The sequence below is a fragment of the Ambystoma mexicanum genome, chromosome 14 (assembly GCF_040938575.1).
Source record: "Ambystoma mexicanum isolate Mex_15411 chromosome 14, UKY_AmexF1_1, whole genome shotgun sequence".
NCBI classification, from domain to species: domain Eukaryota; kingdom Metazoa; phylum Chordata; class Amphibia; order Caudata; family Ambystomatidae; genus Ambystoma; species Ambystoma mexicanum.
The window spans coordinates 634683185-634702495 of record NC_090940.1 but is presented as its reverse complement, the minus strand read 5'-3'; the positions used below and the strand labels follow the sequence as shown (position 1 = coordinate 634702495).

Genomic DNA, 19311 nt, shown 5'->3' with positions numbered 1-19311 from the left:
CCGGATCCACCTTGGTAGATATCTGGTCGAAAGCCAAACCTTCGTCCCTTTAGTCCAAGAGGGGTCCGTTTGGCGATGTCGATCAGCAAGGGTTTTGTAGGTCCTAAGGCTCCTCGCTAGACTGTCTCTGGCCGTCCGGTGAGCCTCAGAAATTTCCGACAAAGCCGCTTCGGCAGCAGGAGAGTTACTGGCGTGAGAAACAATGGGCCAGATGGACTTGGGATGAAGACCGTAGTTGCAGTAAAAAGGAGAGATACCTGTGGCAGAGTGTTTAGAGTTGTTATAGGTGAATTCTGCAGTGGGGAGGAGTTGTACCCAATTATCTTGGAGTTTGTTTATGTAGCATCTGAGATATTGTTCCAGAGTGGAATTGAGTCTTTCTGTCTGACCATTGGTCTGGGGATGATAGCCAGATGAAAGAGCACGGTCTATACCTAACCGGAAACATAAGGCCTTCCAGAATTTGGATATATATTGGCTGCCCCGGTCCGAAGTAATCTTATCGGGCAAGCCGTGAAGGCGGAATATATCTCTGGCAAAAACCTCGGCCATGTGATTGGCCGTAGGTAAGCCCTCTAGTGGAGAGAAATGGGCCATCTTGGTGAATGAATCTATGGTTACCATGATGCAAGAACAGGACTCTGATAAGGGTAAGTCCACAATGAAGTCCGTAGACAAGTTCCCCCATGGCCTTTGTGGTATGTCAGGCTGAGTAAGGAGACCTAACGGTTTGCCTGTTGGATTCTTTGCCATAGCGCAGACTGGGCATGCTTTGATGTATGACTGGACTTCTCGTCGAAGATTGGGCCAGAAAAACGAGCGTTGTACGAGGTCAATGGTGTTTGCCTGGCCTCGATGTCCTGCAACTCGGCTGTCATGGCACCAGTAGAGAATCCTCTTGCGGAGATGTCCTGAAGGTATGTAGAGTCGGTTCTTGTAAAACCAGAGACCATCCTTGGTATGGAACTGAGACGCCAAGTCTTTGTCTTTACAATAGGGTTCAGCGTCCGAAGCCTCTTTGAGCTCCTGTAGAAAGGTGTGAAGAGGTGCCACTATGCGAGTAGACGGAAACATGGGTTCGATTGAGTGGTGGGCCGAACCAGTAACCGACTCCTTGCGCGACAAGGCGTCGGCTAGGACGTTCTGCGAGCCTGGTAAATAGGTAATGGTGAAATCGTATTGGGAAAAATAATAAGCCCATCGTGCCTGGCGAGAATTTGCACACTCGAGGGACTGCAGGACCTTGAGATTCTTATGATCCGTGCGAATGATGAAGGGAATACTGGCCCCCAATAACAGATGTCGCCATTCTTCACAGGCCAATTTCATAGCTAGTAACTCCTTTTCTAGGACAGTATAGTGAAGTTGACTGATGGTCAGAGTGCGAGAGAGGTAGGCGACTGGATGTTCTATACCTTCGGACTCCTGGAGTAAGGCAGCACCCACGGCCGCGGAAGAGGCATCGGTTTCCACGATAAACTGTTTAGTTTGATCGGCCTGGAGCAATATGGGTGCTGAGCAAAACAAAGTTTTTAGATGTCTGAAACTAGACTCTGCCGTCGATGACCACACAAAGGTTCCAGATGATTTCTTGAGAAGTGCGGTTATGGGTAGCACCATTTCGGAGAACCGGGGAATGAATCTTCTGTAAAAGTTGGTTAAACCCAAGAATCTCTGAACCTCTTTGACTGAGGTGGGAGAAGACCATTCTATAATGGCAGACACCTTGCGAGGGTCCATGGAGATACCCCGGTCAGACAAAACAAACCCCAAATAGGGAATGCTCGAGACCCCGAACTGACATTTCTCCGGTTTGGCTAGCAAACGGTTCTCCTTAAGACGAGAAAGCACTGTCCGAACATGCTCTTCGTGTTCTTCCTTGTTGACGGAAAATACAAGAATATCATCCAGGTAGATGATCACTGAAACAAATAAGAGATCTGAAAACAAGCGGTCCATAAATCTTTGGAAAACTGCGGGGGCGTTAACTAGTCCAAAGGGCATGACTCTGTATTCAAACAATCCGAAGGGTGTTCGAAAAGCCGTCTTCCATTCATCCCCCTTGGCAATGCGCAATAAATGGTATGCATTGCGAAGATCCAGCTTAGTGAAAATGTGTGCACCTTGAACTGCCTCAAGAATGTCCGTGATAAGTGGCATAGGGTAGCGGTCTCTGACAGTGACTTTGTTGAGACCTCTGTAATCAATGCACGGTCGTAATTCTTTGGAATCCCTCTTGGAGATGAAGAAAAAAGGAGCACCGGCCGGAGATTTTGATGGTTGAATGAGGCCATTGTGCAGGTTCACATCCAGGTAAGTTCGCAAGACCTCCTTCTCGGATCTGGACAAGGAAAACATACGACCGAACGGAACCAGTGCATTGGGCTCAAGATCTATAGAGCAGTCCTCAGGACGATGGGGTGGTAAAGGTGCTGGCTTGACTTCTGTGAAAACCTCTCTGAAAGCCTCACCAAGATGTGCCATATTATGGATAGTTGGGGATTCCTGACTAGAGACAGGGGTGACCTGTAGTTGAAGATAAGATTGTTGGGGAATACAATGCTTCTTGCAAAACTCAGACTCGAAACGTAGCAAATTAGATACCCAATCGATTTGTGGGTTATGTCTCCGGAGCCAAGTGATTCCCAAAATAACTGGAAAATGGGCAGCTCTAATGATGTCAAATTGAAGTTTCTCCACATGCTGGAAAATTCGAACTTCTAGCTCCTCAGTCGTCTGTGTTATGGGTCCCGAAGACAAGGGGGTTCCATCGACACCTTCCACCTTCTGGTCTTCGAGCCTGGCTAGCCTTTTGAGGCCCACCTTGTCAACCCACAAGGTATCAACGAAGTTACCAGCTGCTCCACAGTCCAAGAGTGCCAAAGTCTCTACGAACTGGTCTTGGATCATCACACTGATATTGATAACCATAAGCCTGGAATCTTCCGGTGTCTTCTTAGTGGATACGGCCAAAGAAACGTAGGGACTGGAAGTTTTGGATAACCACCGGTTTTCTGTCCCTGTTAAAACCGGGGTGATTCGTTTCCCGAACGCCGTGAAGGTAGTTCGGAACAGTCTTTGAGTAGATGTTTGTCAGACCCACAGTAGGCGCAAAGCCCTCTTTCTCTTCGTCTTCTTCTTTCTTCCATGGTGAGTGGTGCTCGGGTGGTTCCAATCTGCATAGGTTCTTCACTCTGTTTAGAAGATGGAGGAAGAGGGTTGGATAATGTCCCTGTGGTAAAGGGATTTTCTCTGTAGCGTCTTCTTTCATTGCGTCTCTCCTGGAGACGATGTTCAATCTGTAGGACTGAGGATAAAAGGTCCGAGAAAGAGGCAGGCCGGGGAGACCTGGCCAGTTCGTCCTTTATCTCCTCTTTGAGACCTCTGCGAAAAATGGCAAATTGTGCCTGTTCAGGCCAACCGGCCTCTGCCGCCAGTGTCTTAAATCTAGTTATGTAAGTAAGGAGGTCTGAGGCTCCCTGTTTGACATCCAGGAGATCCTCACAAGCAGTGTAGGTGAGTTCATGTCTTTCGAAGGATTCCCTGAGAAGAATCTTAAAACTCCCGTAGTTCTGTAGAACCGGATTCTCTCCGGTCACAAGAGGTGTAGCCCACGCTAGGGCATTGCCCACCATGTTCGAAATGAGGAAGCCCACCTTAGCCTGATCCGAAGAAAACGTACGATGGCGGAAAGTGAAGTATATGGTGGCAGCTTCCAGGAACTCTTTAAGTTTCTTGGGTGAACCGTCGAACTTCCCCGAAGATAGGGCCATAGGTGGCAATTCTGGGGGAGGGGAAGGTTCTTTGCCCAGAACCAACTGTTTTAATACCACATTTTCCGCCTTAACAGTCTGAAGCTCTTGAGAAAGGGACTGTACGGCTTTCCATAGTTCTTGGATTTGATCCTGCAACTGTTCTGGAGTAGCCATGAGTATTTTTAGGCGTTGCAAACTGTCACGGTTTGGAGAATGACTTGCAGTCACCGTAGGGGTATTGTCCAAATGCTTCGCTTTCCCACCCGAGACACCACTCTCCTCACCTGAGTCTTCAGGGTCTGGGGCTCCGACGCCGTGTCTGTGGGCAAGGTAATCCTTTTTACTCTTCGTTGTGAGTGCTCTGACACGGAAGGAAGCCGTGGTGGAACTCTGTATAGGTTACCACCTTGGCTCCACTCCCGTATGCAGGCGGGTAAGGGGAAAAAGCCCAAAGGCGGAAAAAACCCCTGAGTTGTAGTCTTGGGTTGCGATGGGAGTTGTAGTCGTCGCTGGATGGAAAGCGGAATTCTATAGCCTCGGAATCCCGTGAAAACGAAAGGAGACGGTTGCAACGCAAGGAATCATGGGAAGCAGGAAGTAAAATAGGCTGGATGAGGAACAGAGGAGAAAACACTAGACCGTAGACAGAGAAACGTGAAAGGAACGTGGTGGCCGTGTTAATGGCGGCGAAGCCGTAACAGCGGCATCCATCGCCAACCAAGAGGGTTCATGACAAAGGGAAGGAAAAGGAAATCCACAGGAGGGAAGGGAAGCAAAAGGAAATCCACAGGAGGGAAGGGCAGGAAAAGGAAATCCACAGGAGGGAAGGGCAGCAAAGGGGAATCCACAGGAGGGAAGGGCAGGAAAAGGAAATCCACAGGAGGGAAGGGCAGTGAAGGGAAATCCACAGGAGGGAAGGGGAACGAAAAGGAAATCCACAGGAGGGAAGGGCAGCAAAAGGAAATCCACAGGAGGGAAGGGCAGGAAAAGGAAATCCACAGGAGGGAAGGGCAGGAAAAGGAAATCCACAGGAGGGAAGGGCAGCAAAAGGAAATCCGCTGGAAAAGGAAATCCACAGGAGGGGAGGGCAGGAAAAGGAAATCCACAGGAGGGAAGTGCAGCAAAGGGAAATCCACAGGAGGAAACGGCAGCAAAGGGAAATCCACAGGAGGGAAGGGGAAGGAAAATGAAATCCACAGGAGGGAAGGGCAGCAAAGGGAAATCCACAGGAGGGAAGGGGAAGGAAAAGGAAATCCACAGGAGGGAAGGGCAGGAAAAGGAAATCCACAGGAGGGAAGGGCAGCAAAGAGAAATCCACAGGGGTGAAGGGCCGGAAAAGGAAATCCACAGGAGGGAAGGGCAGCAAAAGGAAATCCGCTGGAAAAGGAAATCCACAGGAGGGGAGGGCAGGAAAAGGAAATCCACAGGAGGCAAGGGCAGGAAAAGGAAATCCACAGGAGGGAAGGGCAGCAAAGGGAAATCCACAGGTGGGAAGGGCAGCAAAGGGAAATCCACAGGAGGGAAGGGCGGGAAAAGGAAATCCACAGGAGGGAAGGGCAGGAAAAGGAAATCCACAGGAGGGAAGGGCAGCAAAAGGAAATCCACAGGAGGGGAGGGCAGGAAAAGGAAATCCGCAGGAGGGAAGGGCAACAAAGGGAAATCAACAGGAGGGAAGGGCAGGAAAAGGAAATCCACAGGAGGGAAGGGCAGCAAAAGGAAATCCACAGGAGGGAAGGGCAGCAAAAGGAAATCCACAGGAGGGAAGGGCAGCAAAAGTTAATCCACAGGATGGAAGGGCAGGACAAGTTAATCCACAGGAAGGAAGGGCAACCAAGGGAAATCCACGGGAGGGGAGGGCAGCAAAGGGAAATCCACAGGAGGGGAGGGCAGCAAAGGGAAATCCACAGGAGGGGAGGGCAGCAAAAGGAAATCCACAGGAGGGGAGGGCAGCAAAAGGAAATCCACAGGAGGGAAGGGAAGGGAAAACCACAGGAGGGAAGGGCAGCAAAGGGAAATCCACAGGAGGGAAGAGCAGGAAAATGAAATCCACAGGAGGGAAGAGCAGCAAAGGGAAATCCACAGGAGGGAAGGGCAGGAAAAAGAAATCCACAGGAAGAAAGGGCAGCAAAGGGAAATCCACAGGAGGGAAGGGGGAGGAAAGGGAAATCCACAGGAAGGGAGGGAAGCAAAAGGAAATCCACAGGAGGGAAGGGCAGCAAAGGGAAATCCACAGGAGGGAAGGGCAGCAAAAGGTAATCCACAGGAGGGAAGGGCAGCAAAAGCAACTCCACAGGAGGGTAGGGCAGGAAAAGGAAATCCACAGGAGGGAAGGGCAGCAAAGGGAAATCCACAGGAGGGAAGGGCAGCAAAGGGAAATCCACAGGAGGGAAGGGCAGGAAAAGGAAATCCACAGGAGGGAAGGGCAGCAAAAGGAAATCCGCTGGAAAAGGAAATCCACAGGAGGGGAGGGCAGGAAAAGGAAATCCACAGGAGGGAAGTGCAGCAAAGGGAAATCCACAGGAGGGAAGGGCGGGAAAAGGAAATCCACAGGAGGGAAGGGCAGCAAAGGGAAATCCAGAGGTGGGAAGGGGAAGGAAAAGGAAATCCACAGGAGGGAGGGGCAGCAAAGGGAAATCCACAGGAGAGAAGGGGAAGGAAAAGGAAATCCACAGGAGGGAAGGGAAGCAAAAGGAAATCCACAGGAGGGAAGGGCAGGAAAAGGAAATCCACAGGATGGAAGGGCAGCAAAGGGAAATCCACAGGAGGGAAGGGGAAGGAAAATGAAATCCACAGGAGGGAAGGGCAGCAAAGGGAAATCCACAGGAGGGAAGGGGAAGGAAAAGGAAATCCACAGGAGGGAAGGGCAGCAAAGGGAAATCCAGAGGAGGGAAGGGGAAGGAAAAGGAAATCCACAGGAGGGAAGGGAAGCAAAAGGAAATCCACAGGAGGGAAGGGCAGGAAAAGGAAATCCACAGGAGGGAAGGGCAGCAAAGAGGAATCCGCAGGAGAGAAGGGCAGGAAAAGGAAATCCACAGGTGGGAAGGGCAGTGAAGGGAAATCCACAGGAGGGAAGGGCAGCGAAGGGAAATCCACAGGAGGGAAGGGCAGCAAAAGCAAATCCACAGGAGGGAAGGGCAGGAAAAGGAAATCCACAGGAGGGAAGAGCAGCAAAAGGAAATCCACAGGAGGGAAGGGCAGGAAAAGGAAATCCACAGGAGGGAAGGACAGCAAAAGGAAATCCACTGGAAAAGGAAATCCACAGGAGGGGAGGGCAGGAAAAGGAAATCCACAGGAGGGAAGTGCAGCAAAGGGAAATCCACAGGAGGGAAGGGCGGGAAAAGGAAATCCACAGGAGGGAAGGGCAGCAAAGGGAAATCCAGAGGAGGGAAGGGCAGCAAAGGGAAATCCAGAGGAGGGAAGGGGAAGGAAAAGGAAATCCACAGGAGGGAGGGGCAGCAAAGGGAAATCCCACAGGAGGGAAGGGGAAGGAAAAGGAAATCCACAGGAGGGAAGGGAAGCAAAAGGAAATCCACAGGAGGGAAGGGCAGGAAAAGGAAATCCACAGGAGGGAAGGGCAGCAAAGGGAAATCCACAGGAAGGAAGGGCAGGAAAAGGAAATCCACAGGAGGGAAGGGCAGCAAAGGGAAATCCACAGGAGGGAAGGCGAAGGAAAATGAAATCCACAGGAGGGAAGGCCAGCAAAGGGAAATCCACAGGAGGGAAGGAAAAGGAAATCCACAGGAGGGAAGGGCAGCAAAGGGAAATCCAGAGGAGGGAAGGGGAAGGAAAAGGAAATCCACAGGAGGGAAGGGCAGGAAAGGGAAATCCACAGGAGGGAAGGGCAGCAAAGGGAAATTTACAGGAGGGAAGGGCGGGAAAAGGAAATCCACAGGAGGGAAGGGCAGGAAAAGGAAATCCACAGGAGGGAAGGGCAGCAAAAGGAAATCCACAGGAGGGAAGGGCAGCAAAAGGAAATCCACAGGAGGGGAGGGCAGGAAAAGGAAATCCGCAGGAGGGAAGGGCAACAAAGGGAAATCAACAGGAGGGAAGGGCAGGAAAAGGAAATCCACAGGAGGGAAGGGCAGGAAAAGGCAATCCACAGGAGGGAAGGGCAGCAAAGGGAAATCCACAGGAAGGAAGGGCAGGAAAAGGAAATCCACAGGAGGGAAGGGCAGCAAAGGGGAATCCACAGGAGGGAAGGGCAGGAAAAGGAAATCCACAGGAGGGAAGGGCAGGAAAGGGAAATCCACAGGAGGGAAGGGCAGCAAAGGGAAATTTACAGGAGGGAAGGGCGGGAAAAGGAAATCCACAGGAGGGAAGGGCAGGAAAAGGAAATCCACAGGAGGGAAGGGCAGCAAAAGGAAATCCACAGGAGGGAAGGGCAGCAAAAGGAAATCCACAGGAGGGGAGGGCAGGAAAAGGAAATCCGCAGGAGGGAAGGGCAACAAAGGGAAATCAACAGGAGGGAAGGGCAGGAAAAGGCAATCCACAGGAGGGAAGGGCAGCAAAAGGCAATCCACAGGAGGGAAGGGCAGCAAAGGGAAATCCACAGGAGGGAAGGGGAAGGAAAATGAAATCCACAGGAGGGAAGGGCAGCAAAGGGAAATCCACAGGAGGGAAGGGGAAGGAAAAGGAAATCCACAGGAGGGAAGGGCAGGAAAAGGAAATCCACAGGAGGGAAGGGCAGCAAAGGGAAATCCACAGGAGGGAAGGGCAGGAAAAGGAAATCCACAGGAGGGAAGGGCAGCAAAAGGAAATCCGCTGGAAAAGGAAATCCACAGGAGGGGAGAGCAGGAAAAGGAAATCCACAGGAGGGAAGTGCAGCAAAGGGAAATCCACAGGAGGGAAGGGCAGGAAAGGGAAATCCACAGGAGGGAAGGGCAGGAAAGGGAAATCCACAGGAGGGAAGGGCGGGAAAAGGAAATCCACAGGAGGGAAGGGCGGGAAAAGGAAATCCACAGGAGGGAAGGGCAGGAAAAGGAAATCCACAGGAGGGGAGGGCAGGAAAAGAAAATCCGCACGAGGGAAGGGCAACAAAGGGAAATCAACAGGAGGGAAGGGCAGGAAAAGGAAATCCACAGGAGGGAAGGGCAGCAAAAGGAAATCCACAGGAGGGAAGGGCAGCAAAAGGAAATCCACAGGAGGGAAGGGCAGCAAAAGGAAATCCACAGGAGGGAAGGGCAGCAAAGGGAAATCCACGGGAGGGAAGGGCAGCAAAGGGAAATCCACGGGAGGGGAGGGCAGCAAAGGGAAATCCACAGGAGGGGAGGGCAGCAAAGGGAAATCCACAGGAGGGGAGGGCAGCAAAAGCAAATCCACAGGAGGGAAGGGCAGGAAAAGGAAATCCACAGGAGGGAAGGGCAGGAAAAGGAAATCCGCTGGAAAAGGAAATCCACAGGAGGGGAGGGCAGGAAAAGGAAATCCACAGGAGGGAAGTGCAGCAAACGGAAATCCACAGGAGGGAAGGGCAGGAAAAGGAAATCCACAGGAGGGAAGGGCAGCAAAGGGAAATCCACAGGAGGGAAGGGGAAGGAAAAGGAAATCCACAGGAGGGAAGGGAAGCAAAAGGAAATCCACAGGAGGGAAGGGCAGGAAAAGGAAATCCACAGGAGGGAAGGGCAGCAAAGGGAAATCCACAGGAAGGAAGGGCAGGAAAAGGAAATCCACAGGAGGGAAGGGCAGCAAAGGGAAATCCACAGGAGGGAAGGGGAAGGAAAATGAAATCCACAGGAGGGAAGGGCAGCAAAGGGAAATCCACAGGAGGGAAGGGGAAGGAAAGGGAAATCCACAGGAGGGAAGGGGAAGGAAAAGGAAATCCACAGGCGGGAAGGGGAAGGAAAAGGAAATCCACAGGAGGAAAGGGAAGGAAAAGGAAATCCACAGGAGGGAAGGGCAGGAAAAGGAAATCCACAGGAGGGAAGGGCAGGAAAAGGAAATCCACAGGAGGGAAGGGCAGCAAAGGCGAATCCACAGGAGGGAAGGGCAGGAAAAGGAAATCCACAGGAGGGAAGGGCAGTGAAGGGAAATCCACAGGAGGGAAGGGGAACGAAAAGGAAATCCACGGGAGGGAAGGGCAGCAAAAGCAAATCCACAGGAGGGAAGGGCAGGAAAAGGAAATCCACAGGAGGGAAGGGCAGCAAAGGGAAATCCACAGGAGGGAAGGGCAGGAAAAGGAAATCCACAGGAGGGAAGGGCAGCAAAAGGAAATCCACTGGAAAAGGAAATCCACAGGAGGGAAGTGCAGCAAAGGGAAATCCACAGGAGGGAAGGGCGGGAAAAGGAAATCCACAGGAGGGAAGGGCAGCAAAGGGAAATCCAGAGGAGGGAAGGGCAGCAAAGGGAAATCAAGAGGAGGGAAGGGGAAGGAAAAGGAAATCCACAGGAGGGAGGGGCAGCAAAGGGAAATCCACAGGAGGGAAGGGGAAGGAAAAGGAAATCCACAGGAGGGAAGGGAAGCAAAAGGAAATCCACAGGAGGGAAGGGCAGGAAAAGGAAATCCACAGGAGGGAAGGGCAGCAAAGGGAAATCCGCAGGAAGGAAGGGCAGGAAAAGGAAATCCACAGGAGGGAAGGGCAGCAAAGGGAAATCCACAGGAGGGAAGGGGAAGGAAATTGAAATCCACAGGAGGGAAGGGAAGCAAAAGGAAATCCACAGGAGGGAAGGGCAGGAAAAGGAAATCCACAGGAGGGAAGGGCAGCAAAGAGGAATCCACAGGAGGGAAGGGCAGGAAAAGGAAATCCACAGGAGGGAAGGGCAGGAAAGGGAAATCCACAGGAGGGAAGGGCAGCAAAGGGAAATCCACAGGAGGGAAGGGCGGGAAAAGGAAATCCAAAGGAGGGATGGGCAGGAAAAGGAAATCCACAGGAGGGAAGGGCAGCAAAAGGAAATCCACAGGAGGGGAGGGCAGGAAAAGGAAATCCCCAGGAGGGAAGGGCAACAAAGGGAAATCCCCATGAGGGAAGGGCAACAAAGGGAAATCCACAGGAGGGAAGGGCAGCAAAAAGGAAATCCACTGGAGGGAAGGGCAGCAAAGGGAAATCCACAGGAAGGAAGGGCAGGAAAAGGAAATCCACAGGAGGGAAGGGCAGGAAAGGGAAATCCACAGGAGGGAAGGGCAGCAAAGGGAAATCCACAGGAGGGAAGGGGGAGGAAAAGGAAATCCACAGGAGGGAAGGGCAGGAAAAGGAAATCCACAGGAGGGAAGGGCAGCAAAGGGAAATCCACAGGAGAGAAGGGCAGGAAAAGGAAATCCACAGGAGGGAAGGGCAGCAAAAGGAAATCCGCTGGAAAAGGAAATCCACAGGAGGGGAGGCAGGAAAAGGAAATCCACAGGAGGGAAGTGCAGCAAAGGGAAATCCACAGGAGGGAAGGGCAGGAAAAGGAAATCCACAGGAGGGAAGGGCAGGAAAGGGAAATCCACAGGAGGGAAGGGCAGGAAAGGGAAATCCACAGGAGGGAAGGGCAGCAAAGGGAAATCCACAGGAGGGAAGGGCAGGAAAAGGAAATCCACAGGAGGGAAGGGCAGGAAAAGGAAATCCACAGGAGGGAAGGGCAGGAAAAGGAAATCCACAGGAGGGAAGGGCAGGAAAAGGAAATCCACAGGAGGGAAGGGCAGGAAAAGGAAATCCACAGGAGGGGAGGGCAGGAAAAGGAAATCCGCAGGAGGGGAGGGCAGGAAAAGGAAATCCGCAGGAGGGAAGGGCAGCAAAAGGAAATCCACAGGAGGGAAGGGCAGCAAAAGGAAATCCACAGGAGGGAAGGGCAGGAAAAGTTAATCCACACGAGGGAAGGGCAGCAAAGGGAAATCCACGGGAGGGGAGGGCAGCAAAGGGAAATCCACAGGAGGGGAGGGTAGCAAAGGGAAATCCACAGGAGGGGAGGGCAGCAAAAGGAAATCCACAGGAGGGGAGGGCAGCAAAAGGAAATCCACAGGAGGGGAGGGCAGCAAAAGGAAATCCACAGGAGGGAAGGGAAGGGAAATCCACAGGAGGGAAGGGCAGCAAAGGGAAATCCACAGGAGGGAAGAGCAGGAAAAGGAAATCCACAGGAGGGAAGGGCAGCAAAGGGAAATCCACAGGAGGGAAGAGCAGGAAAAGGAAATCCACAGGAGGGAAGGGCAGCAAAGGGAAATCCACAGGAGGGAAGAGCAGGAAAAGGAAATCGACAGGAAGAAAGGGCAGCAAAGGGAAATCCACAGGAGGGAAGGGGGAGGAAAGGGAAATCCACAGGAAGGAAGGGAAGCAAAGGGAAATCCACAGGAGGGAAGGGCAGGAAAAGGTAATCCACAGGAGGGAAGGGCAGCAAAAGCAAATCCACAGGAGGGAAGGGCAGGAAAAGGAAATCCACAGGAGGGAAGGGCAGCAAAGGGAAATCCACAGGAGGGAAGGGCAGGAAAAGGAAATCCACAGGAGGGAAGGGCAGGAAAAGGAAATCCACAGGAGGGAAGGGCAGCAAAAGGAACTCCGCTGGAAAAGGAAATCCACAGGAGGGGAGGGCAGGAAAAGGAAATCCACAGGAGGGAAGGGCGGGAAAAGGAAATCCACAGGAGGGAAGGGCGGGAAAAGGAAATCCACAGGAGGGAAGGGCAGGAAAAGGAAATCCACAGGAGGGAAGGGCAGCAAAGGGAAATCCACAGGAGGGAAGGGCGGGAAAAGGAAATCCACAGGAGGGAAGGGCAGGAAAAGGAAATCCACAGGAGGGGAGGGCAGGAAAAGGAAATCCGCAGGAGGGAATTGCAACAAAGGGAAATCAACAGGAGGGAAGGGCAGGAAAAGGAAATCCACAGGAGGGAAGGGCAGCAAAAGGAAATCCACAGGAGGGAAGGGCAGCAAAAGGAAATCCACAGGAGGGAAGGGCAGGAAAAGTTAATCCACAGGAGGGAAGGGCAGCAAAGGGAAATCCACAGGAGGGGAGGGCAGCAAAGGGAAATCCACAGGAGGGGAGGGCAGCAAAGGGAAATCCACAGGAGGGGAGGGCAGCAAAGGGAAATCCACAGGAGGGGAGGGCAGCAAAGGGAAATCCACAGGAGGGGAGGGCAGCAAAGGGAAATCCACAGGAGGGGAGGGCAGCAAAGGGAAATCCAGAGGAGGGAAGGGGAAGGAAAAGGAAATCCACAGGAGGGAGGGGCAGCAAAGGGAAATCCACAGGAGGGAAGGGGAAGGAAAAGGAAATCCACAGGAGGGAGGGGCAGCAAAGGGAAATCCACAGGAGAGAAGGGGAAGGAAAAGGAAATCCACAGGAGGGAAGGGCAGCAAAGGGAAATCCACAGGAAGGAAGGGCAGGAAAGGGAAATCCACAGGAGGGAAGGGCAGCGAAGGGAAATCCACAGGAGGGAAGGGGAAGGAAAATGAAATCCACAGGAGGGAAGGGGAAGGAAAATGAAATCCACAGGAGGGAAGGGGAAGGAAAAGGAAATCCACAGGAGGGAAGGGGAAGCAAAAGGAAATCCACAGGAGGGAATGGAAGCAAAAGGAAATCCACAGGAGGGAAAGGCAGGAAAAGGAAATCCACAGGAGGGAAGGGCAGCAAAGGGGAATCCACAGGAGGGAAGGGCAGGAAAAGGAAATCCATAGGAGGGAAGGGCAGTGAAGGGAAATCCACAGGAGGGAAGGGGAACGAAAAGGAAATCCACAGGAGGGAAGGGCAGCAAAAGCAAATCCACAGGAGGGAAGGGCAGGAAAAGGAAATCCACAGGAGAGAAGGGCAGCAAAGGGAAATCCACAGGAGGGAAGGGCAGCAAAAGGAAATCCACAGGAGGGGAGGGCAGGAAAAGGAAATCCCCAGGAGGGAAGGGCAACAAAGGGAAATCCCCATGAGGGAAGGGCAACAAAGGGAAATCCACAGGAGGGAAGGGCAGCAAAAAGGAAATCCACTGGAGGGAAGGGCAGCAAAGGGAAATCCACAGGAAGGAAGGGCAGGAAAAGGAAATCCACAGGAGGGAAGGGCAGCAAAGGGAAATCCACAGGAGGGAAGGGGGAGGAAAAGGAAATCCACAGGAGGGAAGGGCAGGAAAAGGAAATCCACAGGAGGGAAGGGCAGCAAAGGGAAATCCACAGGAGAGAAGGGCAGGAAAAGGAAATCCACAGGAGGGAAGGGCAGCAAAAGGAAATCCGCTGGAAAAGGAAATCCACAGGAGGGGAGGCAGGAAAAGGAAATCCACAGGAGGGAAGTGCAGCAAAGGGAAATCCACAGGAGGGAAGGGCAGGAAAAGGAAATCCACAGGAGGGAAGGGCAGGAAAGGGAAATCCACAGGAGGGAAGGGCAGGAAAGGGAAATCCACAGGAGGGAAGGGCAGCAAAGGGAAATCCACAGGAGGGAAGGGCAGGAAAAGGAAATCCACAGGAGGGAAGGGCAGGAAAAGGAAATCCACAGGAGGGAAGGGCAGGAAAAGGAAATCCACAGGAGGGAAGGGCAGGAAAAGGAAATCCACAGGAGGGGAGGGCAGGAAAAGGAAATCCACAGGAGGGGAGGGCAGGAAAAGGAAATCCGCAGGAGGGGAGGGCAGGAAAAGGAAATCCGCAGGAGGGAAGGGCAGCAAAAGGAAATCCACAGGAGGGAAGGGCAGCAAAAGGAAATCCACAGGAGGGAAGGGCAGGAAAAGTTAATCCACACGAGGGAAGGGCAGCAAAGGGAAATCCACGGGAGGGGAGGGCAGCAAAGGGAAATCCACAGGAGGGGAGGGTAGCAAAGGGAAATCCACAGGAGGGGAGGGCAGCAAAAGGAAATCCACAGGAGGGGAGGGCAGCAAAAGGAAATCCACAGGAGGGGAGGGCAGCAAAAGGAAATCCACAGGAGGGAAGGGAAGGGAAATCCACAGGAGGGAAGGGCAGCAAAGGGAAATCCACAGGAGGGAAGAGCAGGAAAAGGAAATCCACAGGAGGGAAGAGCAGCAAAGGGAAATCCACAGGAGGGAAGAGCAGGAAAAGGAAATCGACAGGAAGAAAGGGCAGCAAAGGGAAATCCACAGGAGGGAAGGGGGAGGAAAGGGAAATCCACAGGAAGGAAGGGAAGCAAAGGGAAATCCACAGGAGGGAAGGGCAGGAAAAGGTAATCCACAGGAGGGAAGGGCAGCAAAAGCAAATCCACAGGAGGGAAGGGCAGGAAAAGGAAATCCACAGGAGGGAAGGGCAGCAAAGGGAAATCCACAGGAGGGAAGGGCAGGAAAAGGAAATCCACAGGAGGGAAGGGCAGGAAAAGGAAATCCACAGGAGGGAAGGGCAGCAAAAGGAAATCCGCTGGAAAAGGAAATCCACAGGAGGGGAGGGCAGGAAAAGGAAATCCACAGGAGGGAAGGGCAGGAAAAGGAAATCCACAGGAGGGAAGGGCAGCAAAAGGAAATCCGCTGGAAAAGGAAATCCACAGGAGGGGAGGGCAGGAAAAGGAAATCCACAGGAGGGAAGGGCAGCAAAGGGAAATCCACGGGAGGGAAGGGCAGCAAAAGCAACTCCACAGGAGGGTAGGGCAGGAAAAGGAAATCCACAGGAGGGAAGGGCAGCAAAGGGAAATCCACAGGAGGGAAGGGCAGCAAAGGGAAATCCACAGGAGGGAAGGGCAGGAAAAGGAAATCCACAGGAGGGAAGGGCAGCAAAAGGAAATCCGCTGGAAAAGGAAATCCACAGGAGGGGAGGGCAGGAAAAGGAAATCCACAGGAGGGAAGTGCAGCAAAGGGAAATCCACAGGAGGGAAGGGCGGGAAAAGGAAATCCACAGGAGGGAAGGGCAGCAAAGGGAAATCCAGAGGTGGGAAGGGGAAGGAAAAGGAAATCCACAGGAGGGAGGGGCAGCAAAGGGAAATCCACAGGAGAGAAGGGGAAGGAAAAGGAAATCCACAGGAGGGAAGGGAAGCAAAAGGAAATCCACAGGAGGGAAGGGCAGGAAAAGGAAATCCACAGGATGGAAGGGCAGCAAAGGGAAATCCACAGGAGGGAAGGGGAAGGAAAATGAAATCCACAGGAGGGAAGGGCAGCAAAGGGAAATCCACAGGAGGGAAGGGGAAGGAAAAGGAAATCCACAGGAGGGAAGGGCAGCAAAGGGAAATCCAGAGGAGGGAAGGGGAAGGAAAAGGAAATCCACAGGAGGGAAGGGAAGCAAAAGGAAATCCACAGGAGGGAAGGGCAGGAAAAGGAAATCCACAGGAGGGAAGGGCAGCAAAGAGGAATCCGCAGGAGAGAAGGGCAGGAAAAGGAAATCCACAGGTGGGAAGGGCAGTGAAGGGAAATCCACAGGAGGGAAGGGCAGCGAAGGGAAATCCACAGGAGGGAAGGGCAGCAAAAGCAAATCCACAGGAGGGAAGGGCAGGAAAAGGAAATCCACAGGAGGGAAGAGCAGCAAAAGGAAATCCACAGGAGGGAAGGGCAGGAAAAGGAAATCCACAGGAGGGAAGGACAGCAAAAGGAAATCCACTGGAAAAGGAAATCCACAGGAGGGGAGGGCAGGAAAAGGAAATCCACAGGAGGGAAGTGCAGCAAAGGGAAATCCACAGGAGGGAAGGGCGGGAAAAGGAAATCCACAGGAGGGAAGGGCAGCAAAGGGAAATCCAGAGGAGGGAAGGGCAGCAAAGGGAAATCCAGAGGAGGGAAGGGGAAGGAAAAGGAAATCCACAGGAGGGAGGGGCAGCAAAGGGAAATCCCACAGGAGGGAAGGGGAAGGAAAAGGAAATCCACAGGAGGGAAGGGAAGCAAAAGGAAATCCACAGGAGGGAAGGGCAGGAAAAGGAAATCCACAGGAGGGAAGGGCAGCAAAGGGAAATCCACAGGAAGGAAGGGCAGGAAAAGGAAATCCACAGGAGGGAAGGGCAGCAAAGGGAAATCCACAGGAGGGAAGGCGAAGGAAAATGAAATCCACAGGAGGGAAGGCCAGCAAAGGGAAATCCACAGGAGGGAAGGAAAAGGAAATCCACAGGAGGGAAGGGCAGCAAAGGGAAATCCAGAGGAGGGAAGGGGAAGGAAAAGGAAATCCACAGGAGGGAAGGGCAGGAAAGGGAAATCCACAGGAGGGAAGGGCAGCAAAGGGAAATTTACAGGAGGGAAGGGCGGGAAAAGGAAATCCACAGGAGGGAAGGGCAGGAAAAGGAAATCCACAGGAGGGAAGGGCAGCAAAAGGAAATCCACAGGAGGGAAGGGCAGCAAAAGGAAATCCACAGGAGGGGAGGGCAGGAAAAGGAAATCCGCAGGAGGGAAGGGCAACAAAGGGAAATCAACAGGAGGGAAGGGCAGGAAAAGGAAATCCACAGGAGGGAAGGGCAGGAAAAGGCAATCCACAGGAGGGAAGGGCAGCAAAGGGAAATCCACAGGAAGGAAGGGCAGGAAAAGGAAATCCACAGGAGGGAAGGGCAGCAAAGGGGAATCCACAGGAGGGAAGGGCAGGAAAAGGAAATCCACAGGAGGGAAGGGCAGGAAAGGGAAATCCACAGGAGGGAAGGGCAGCAAAGGGAAATTTACAGGAGGGAAGGGCGGGAAAAGGAAATCCACAGGAGGGAAGGGCAGGAAAAGGAAATCCACAGGAGGGAAGGGCAGCAAAAGGAAATCCACAGGAGGGAAGGGCAGCAAAAGGAAATCCACAGGAGGGGAGGGCAGGAAAAGGAAATCCGCAGGAGGGAAGGGCAACAAAGGGAAATCAACAGGAGGGAAGGGCAGGAAAAGGAAATCCACAGGAGGGAAGGGCAGCAAAAGGCAATCCACAGGAGGGAAGGGCAGCAAAGGGAAATCCACAGGAGGGAAGGGGAAGGAAAATGAAATCCACAGGAGGGAAGGGCAGCAAAGGGAAATCCACAGGAGGGAAGGGGAAGGAAAAGGAAATCCACAGGAGGGAAGGGCAGGAAAAGGAAATCCACAGGAGGGAAGGGCAGCAAAGGGAAATCCACAGGAGGGAAGGGAAGCAAAAGGAAATCCACAGGAGGGAAGGGCAGGAAAAGGAAATCCACAGGAGGGAAGGGCAGGAAAAGGAAATCCACAGGAGGGAAGGGCAGCAAAGAGGAATCCGCAGGAGAGAAGGGCAGGAAAAGGAAATCCACAGGTGGGAAGGGCAGTGAAGGGAAATCCACAGGAGGGAAGGGCAGGGAAGGGAAATCCACAGGAGGGAAGGGCAGCAAAAGCAAATCCACAGGAGGGAAGGGCAGGAAAAGGAAATCCACAGGAGGGAAGGGAAGCAAAAGGAAATCCACAGGAGGGAAGGGCAGGAAAAGGAAATCCACAGGAGGGAAGGGCAGCAAAGAGGAATCCGCAGGAGAGAAGGGCAGGAAAAGGAAATCCACAGGTGGGAAGGGCAGTGAAGGGAAATCCACAGGAGGGAAGGGCAGCGAAGGGAAATCCACAGGAGGGAAGGGCAGCAAAAGCAAATCCACAGGAGGGAAGGGCAGGAAAAGGAAATCCACAGGAGGGAAGAGCAGCAAAAGGAAATCCACAGGAGGGAAGGGCAGGAAAAGGAAATCCACAGGAGGGAAGGACAGCAAAAGGAAATCCACTGGAAAAGGAAATCCACAGGAGGGGAGGGCAGGAAAAGGAAATCCACAGGAGGGAAGTGCAGCAAAGGGAAATCCATAGGAGGGAAGGGCGGGAAAAGGAAATCCACAGGAGGGAAGGGCAGCAAAGGGAAATCCAGAGGAGGGAAGGGCAGCAAAGGGAAATCCAGAGGAGGGAAGGGGAAGGAAAAGGAAATCCACAGGAGGGAGGGGCAGCAAAGGGAAATCCCACAGGAGGGAAGGGGAAGGAAAAGGAAATCCACAGGAGGGAAGGGAAGCAAAAGGAAATCCACAGGAGGGAAGGGCAGGAAAAGGAAATCCACAGGAGGGAAGGGCAGCAAAGGGAAATCCACAGGAAGGAAGGGCAGGAAAAGGAAATCCACAGGAGGGAAGGGCAGCAAAGGGAAATCCACAGGAGGGAAGGCGAAGGAAAATGAAATCCACAGGAGGGAAGGCCAGCAAAGGGAAATCCACAGGAGGGAAGGAAAAGGAAATCCACAGGAGGGAAGGGCAGCAAAGGGAAATCCAGAGGAGGGAAGGGGAAGGAAAAGGAAATCCACAGGAGGGAAGGGCAGGAAAGGGAAATCCACAGGAGGGAAGGGCAGCAAAGGGAAATTTACAGGAGGGAAGGGCGGGAAAAGGAAATCCACAGGAGGGAAGGGCAGGAAAAGGAAATCCACAGGAGGGAAGGGCAGCAAAAGGAAATCCACAGGAGGGAAGGGCAGCAAAAGGAAATCCACAGGAGGGGAGGGCAGGAAAAGGAAATCCGCAGGAGGGAAGGGCAACAAAGGGAAATCAACAGGAGGGAAGGGCAGGAAAAGGAAATCCACAGGAGGGAAGGGCAGGAAAAGGCAATCCACAGGAGGGAAGGGCAGCAAAGGGAAATCCACAGGAAGGAAGGGCAGGAAAAGGAAATCCACAGGAGGGAAGGGCAGCAAAGGGGAATCCACAGGAGGGAAGGGCAGGAAAAGGAAATCCACAGGAGGGAAGGGCAGGAAAGGGAAATCCACAGGAGGGAAGGGCAGCAAAGGGAAATTTACAGGAGGGAAGGGCGGGAAAAGGAAATCCACAGGAGGGAAGGGCAGGAAAAGGAAATCCA

At 52.9% G+C, this 19311-nt stretch overlaps 1 protein-coding gene across 1 annotated transcript in view; it reads right to left on the bottom strand.

Moving 5' to 3' along the window:
- Positions 1-19311, bottom strand: part of EXOC3L4 (exocyst complex component 3 like 4) — a 336215-nt gene that overhangs the window by 109224 nt on the left and 207680 nt on the right. The window lies entirely within an intron of this gene.